A 7,010-nucleotide genomic window follows, 5' to 3' on the forward strand; every position below is an offset into this window, starting at 1 on the left:
ATAACTAAATAGCAAAGTGAAAATATTCTTTTAAAACTTTCAAGTACAATCAGTTATCTCTCAATGGTCCGCACAAGGGAACTGAATTTTTAATTTATTTTTTGTCTTTGAACTAAATGTGTATAGGAAGAATTAGAAATTTAAAATGTGTATAGAAGTGATAACAACAGAAAGAAACGGAGAGGATTATTTTTAATGTTTATAGAAAGAAGTATAACATGTATGACCATGTTTAAAATGTGTTTAGAAACAGTAACTGTTACAACATGTATCAGCATAAAATAAAAGGACAATTAAAATATCTTCAGAAAGAGTGTAATGGACATGTATGATAATTTATTTAATGTGCTTAGAAAAAATAACTTTTACAACATGTATAAACATCTAATAGGGGAATACATGTATAGACATCTAATCTCAAACATCTCCCCTGATGATGGACATTAATGCTGTCCGAAATGTTGGCTAAACAAGGAGGTAGTGCAATGTGGCATAATATCCCAAAAATAAATTACTATAATGCTTTGGCCAAATCATATCCATCTAATAGGGCAATTAAAATGTCTTCGGAAAGAGTGCGACATGTATGATCATTTATTTAAAAATATGTTTAGTAACAATAACTGTTACAACATGTATCGACATCTAAAAAGGGTATTTAAATAATGTCTTCAGAAAGAGTGCAACATGTGTGATAATTTATTTAAAACTTATTTAGAAACAATAACTGTTACAACATCTGATAAGGCAATTAAAATGTCTTCAGAAAGAGTGCAACATGTATGATCATTTATTTAAAATGTGTTTAGAAACAACTGTTACAACATGTATCAAGATCTAAAAGGGGAATTAAAATGTCTTCAGAAAGAGTTAAACATTTATTTAAAATGTGTTTAGAAACAATAACTTTTACAACATGTATCCACATCTACCAGGAGAATTTAAATACATAATGTTCTCACAAAGAGTGCAACATGTTTTATCATTTATTTAAAATGAGTTTAGAAACAACTTTTACAACATTTATCAGCATCTAATAAGGGAATTAAAATATCTTTGAAAAGCGTGCAGTATGATCATATATTTAAAATACTGAAGCAATGACTGTTGCAACATGTAGTAAGAACATTTAATTGCAACATGTAAATTAAATGTCTTCGGAAAGAAATGTAATATGTATTTCAATTGTGTTTTTAAACAATAATCATTTATCAACATTTTCTGTATCTTAAACGGAAATATTTGAAAGAAATGCAATACGTAAAGGAATGTTTAAAATGTGTATAGAAAAAATAACTATTGCAACATCTATATTAAGTAAAAAAAAAACACGACAGAGAAATTAAAATTTGTATAGAAAGAAATACAACATTGAAAGGGTAATTTTTAAATTGTGAATAGCAAAGATTGCAACATTATAAATATGTTGACGTTTTAATGAAAAGTTTTTTTTTAGTTTAACTGCGTTTGCACATTGATTGGGATGTTGAAGACAAAGTTATGTGTATAGTAAAGATTACAACACGGTTGGTTCTTTTTAGGTTAAAAGTCATCATTACACAAAATAAATCATTGAAGTGTTGAAAAAATGTAACTTGATTTAGTAATGTTGAAGATTGGAGCCATTAAAAGTATATCAAACAGAAATTTGTTTTTATTTAAAAATAATATATTATGCTGCACAAAAGTTTCGTTGCTCGCAGCCAATGGAACTTCGGCATCCCCATTCCGGTAACATCTAGAGATTGAAAGTGATTAAAGTGACCAGCTACTGCAGATAGTACACAACTGCTGAACCTGTATATATCTCAATACTGTTGAATTTGGCAGCCACCTCTGGTCTGGAGTCCCAAAATACTTGAAAACACCCTTGACTCTGCAGAAACGGGTGATCTGTTTGATATTTTCTCCTATCATAACAGACGGATTGCAATCTTTAGAGCATGGGTCTGCTATCCTCGTTTTACCAGTATTTCAATGTATGATGCTCCGAGGAACTAACGTCGTTGATTCCTTTGGTACCGGTGCATAGTTGGGAAAAACCCTTGACTCTGTGCAAAAACGGGCGGTCCGTTAGATAGATTCCCCAATCTTAACAAACGGACTGCAATCTTTAGAGCACAGGCGTCAGGTAGGTATGCTGTCCTTGTTCTATCGGTATTACAATGGAAGATGCTCTGAGGAACTAGCGTCATTGATCCCTTCGGCACCGGTGCGTAGTCGGGATACACGCCAAACGCGCGCCTAACATTTGTACACGGTTGACATTTGTCACATGAGAACGGGTCGCTTCTACGATTCGTTCTTAAGTTCAACAGCTCGGCTGTGGAACGAACTGCCGGCCTCTGTGTTTCCTCCCTCCTACAACTTGCTACTCTTCAAGACCCATGTTCACTCCTTCCTCTCCACAAAAAGACCCTCCACACAGCATCCCCAAAGATGACATAGGCCCTGAGGGAAATTATTTTCTTCAGGGCTTCCTGTGTGGAGTTAATATAAAAAAATAAATAAAAATAAACGCCAAATGCGCACCCAACTTCTTGAATTTAACACCTCGGCTGTGGAACAATTTGTCTGCCTCTGTGTTTCTTCCCTCTTAAGACGTGGGTCACTAAACTTCAAGACCGATTATCAATGCTTTCTCTCCTCAAAAAGATACTTCATATGCAGCATCACCAAAGACGAGCTGTGGTGAGTTTAAAAAAGTATCACCCTTTTGAAAAACCTCAATTGCCTTCGAAAAGGCAATAGCTGTGTTCAGTGACAGATCTGAATAGCCAGATACTTCCCAACCTTCTTCTTCCCCATCTCCTTCCCCTCTCCACTCTCTTTGGCCTTACAACAACCCCTATTGAGGATGCCACGGGACTGTAACTGGCTACGAACATTCGGCACAAAAATGTGATTTGAAAGAAAATAGTTAGGTTAGATTCCTGGCTATTTTGATTTGATCACTAAACACGACTGAAGCCATTTCTAGAAAAGTTTTGATTCGAATAGTGGTCATTCAAAAGGGCGATACTTATTTTAGTATCCAGGACAAAATTTCGAAATATCGATCAACAAAAATGAAAAATCGATTATGATATAATTAACATCACTAGTACCGAAAGAAATCCATAAATTGGTCAACTTAATTCCTTGTCTACAGAAGTTATGACAATTTACTCTTTGCTAAATTACGTGGGTACTATTTTGGCCGAACTCTGAAAATAAAAAATACAGTGTGTGGCAAGCCTACGCACGACGGAAGTGAAACTTTTAGTATTCTTCTCTCTCTCTTTTCATTTCATATTATTATTATTCAAAATGCTGTACATTATAGTTTTAAAAAGCATACATTTATTTATAGGCGTGTTGTTAACAAATGAACGTTTAACTAGATTCCTAATATTGACATATCTATAAGTAGCATGTGATAAAAAAAATTAAAAGTTATAAAAATATGGGATTCGAACCCGGGTCCTGCATAACGAGTGTTGAACGCTCTGCCTCTAGACCGCGAGGAGAGGTATCTCGCGCGACGAGAACCGCGTATACAAAGTGTACTCCTCAATTGACTTGGAAAATTTTCGTTTTCAAACACGGCAAATGAATAATATCACATAACGTCTCGTTAACGCTTTATATAGGGTCGAATCGAAGATATATCGGCAGTGTGAAGTCATATCTGTCGTTTTTCAAAATATTTCCGTATATTTGTCCGTTTTGGAAAAGATCTATCGTGTTTTAACAGTCTCATACCCGTATGGAGTCTGAATTTGAAAAACATTTCTAAATTTTGAAAAACTCACTTACGGCTGTGTTTTTTACTAAAAAAACTTGTCACGCACGTCTACGAGGGTAATTAGTCGCGTTATCGGCCTTGATTAGTAATTTTAATGATTCAAAATAAAAATAATTAATCAAAATACCGAGCGACTCTACCGGCTCGATTTGTAAGCTATATTTCGACCAAAATATCATGTAGTCAAAATATCTAAAAGTCGCAGCACAAGAGCATTTTATCACTTTTCCTCGTATTAAAAAAATCACAAAAAGAAGAAAAAAAAATAGTTAAAGCGGGGATCGAACCTCGGTTCTTCACGACGAGAGTCGGGCGCTCTGTCTCTAGACCGCGAAGCTGAGTTTGGAGAGTGACCTAAACTAGGTATATAATATTAGCTAGGCTCCTATAGCGAAATGATCACGGTTTTTCGTGACGGTCATGAGTCGGTTTTACTCCGGTCCTCGAAAATGCATAACGCGCGTAAAGAAGTTTCACTTCAATAAAGTTATTTAAACATGTTTTATAAATAAATAAATATTTTTAAACAAAGGTTAGGTTAGGTGAAGTGAGGTTAAGTTAGGTTAGGTTAGGTTAAATCAGGTTAGGAGAGGTTAGGTTAAGTTATTAGTTAAATTAGACCCTTAATCTGAATTCAGTGATTTTGCAGATAACAGTAAATTTTGGCTATGGCTAGCCAATGGGTAGCTACGCACCTAAAGACGAACGGAAATTAGATGCTTTGTCTTAATGTATTTTATTGTAATAAATTGATCTAATGAAAAAAGAAAGTGTTTTGCTGCCATCAATCGGGGTGTTCTAGTACCACGATAATAGAAACACGGAGGTTTCTTCAAGGGATGCTAATTTATCATTTTGACACCACTCGATAATAATGGAATTTATTCCAGAATGTATGCAGGGGTAGTGCAATGCAATACATTCCATATTTGGAAAATATACATAATCAGCTTAAGAAAAAAATAATAATACATGCGTGATTCCGACAGGCACAAAAAAGCAGAATTTAAGAGAAAAAAGATAAAATATAAACACAAAAACGAATTTAAGTAGCCGTTTATGGAGGATATTTCGACATCTCCCGTCTCCTGTCGAGCCATCAGAGGACTCCATCCAGGCAACCATGGCGGTGATGATTTTGTTACTTGATTGGCGTAGTCTGCGCCATAAAGTTCCCATGTGATGGCGGAGAAGCGCTCTGAAAGAGTGTACTCGTCCCTCCAGGAACATTTCCGTGGCGCTGCAGTAACTCGGTAGGCGGAATAATTGGCGATAAGCATCATTGTAAACGACTTTTACAACAAGAAAAAAAAACTTTTCACAACAAACCAAAATTTTGAAACGGTACCAAGATTCACATACCTGGGCTCCCTGATAACAAACAATAACAACACTACAGAGGAGATCCAGAAGCGCATCGTGAATGCAAACCGCTGCTATTTCCGCCTACAAAAACAAATAAAATCCAGATTGCTTTCCAGAACCACCAAGGTATTAGTGTACAAAACACTAATTAGACCAGTGCTAACGTACGCAGCCAAGACGCGGGTTCTAACTAAGAAGAATGAGCGAGCACTGAACGTTTTTGAAAGGAAAATTTTGAGGCGCATCTCCGGACCGGTTCTAGAAAATGGATTTTGGCGCAGACGTTATAACAATGAGCTCTATACTCTGTTTAAGGAGCTAAACGTCACAAAGTTCATAAAACTGGGAAGACTTCGGTGGCTAGGTCATGTGGAGAGAATGAGCGAGCATCAAGAACCAAAGTCCCTGCTGAGCTCAAGACCGATAGGGAGAAGGAGCCTGGGAAGGCCAAGGTTAAGATGGAGCGACAATGTCCTCAAAGATTTGTCTGCCTTGGAGCTTCGAAACTGGAGAGAGCTGGCGCGGGACCGAGATGAGTGGAGGAAGACTCTTGAGGAGGCCAAGACCCACCAGGGGTTGTAGAGCCAAAAGTGATGATGATGTAAGCGACTTTTAGCTTACGCCATTGGGATGCAGTGTAATCAACCCACAGTTCTGACGTGTACAGCGAAGTGCAAAATGCGTTGAAAAGTATCTTTTTCACGTTTGTACTGCAAAGGTGAAAACGCCTTGACAGCATACCTGCTCTAACGGATATCGGATTCTTTGCCTTTCCATATCCTCGATGTCTTTCAGGTCGTCTGTGATAATATGTCACAGGTATTTGACGCTACGACTAACATCCATTTTCCTCCCATCTAGCTATACTGAAGGTGTTAGCATGTCTTCGTTTTTGCATTTGAAAACCATAACTATCGACTTGGACGTATTACATACAAGGTTATAATTTTATGCAAAATCTTCACATATTTGGAGTAGTTTCATCAGTGCGCCAAGTGACGGTGCTAGAAGAACCATATCATCTGCGTAATTAATATTGTTCACACATACTCCTTGAACATGGCAACCTATCTTACTGTTATTAAGTCTTTGAATCAGTTCATCAGTGTATATATATATTGAAGAGTGCTGGAGACATGCTTCCTCCTTGCCTTACACCACTTTTCAAATAAAATGGGTTGGAGAACTCGCCAGACCATTTCACCACATTTTCTTGCTGCGTGTGCCAAATTGAAAGAATCCCTATTATATCTTCCGAAACTGCTCTTTTCCTGAGTTTTTCCCAGAGTTTATTGTGACAAACGAAAGACGATGTTTCACCGGTGTACCGCTACATGGATATTGGCACGTCAAGTTTTTCGCCCTACAGGTTCTGCAAGTTGTCAGTCACTCCTGGACGCACGGACTCCCAGATTCCTACCCACCCCTCATACTTTCACCTTCGTAGAACTTCACCTCTTTCCTTTCATGAAAAAGACCCTCCACCCTACACAGCATCCCCGCAGACGACAGGCCCTGAAGGAAATTATTTTCTTCAATTCGTGCAAAAATGTAATAAATGTAAAAAAATTGGTTCGAATTTTTTTATGTATTTTTAACAATATTTGTTTTCAAAATTTTATGTATTTACATGTAAGTCTGATTGATAATTAGTTTGATTGTAATAAATGTCTAAAATTTACATATTTATTTGATACAAACACATACATAAATAAAACTCAGTATGACTTTAATTTATAATATTTAACATTAAAATTTTATTTCATACTTAACTCGCAACTTTCTCAACCTAAGCCAGCTCAAAACAATCTACTATGCACTTTGTCAATCTTTAATAGAATATGGTATCATAGCATGG

This window comes from Hesperophylax consimilis, chromosome 17 (assembly GCF_061612785.1).
Source record: "Hesperophylax consimilis isolate HC1 chromosome 17, BYU_Hcon_1.0, whole genome shotgun sequence".
NCBI classification, from domain to species: domain Eukaryota; kingdom Metazoa; phylum Arthropoda; class Insecta; order Trichoptera; family Limnephilidae; genus Hesperophylax; species Hesperophylax consimilis.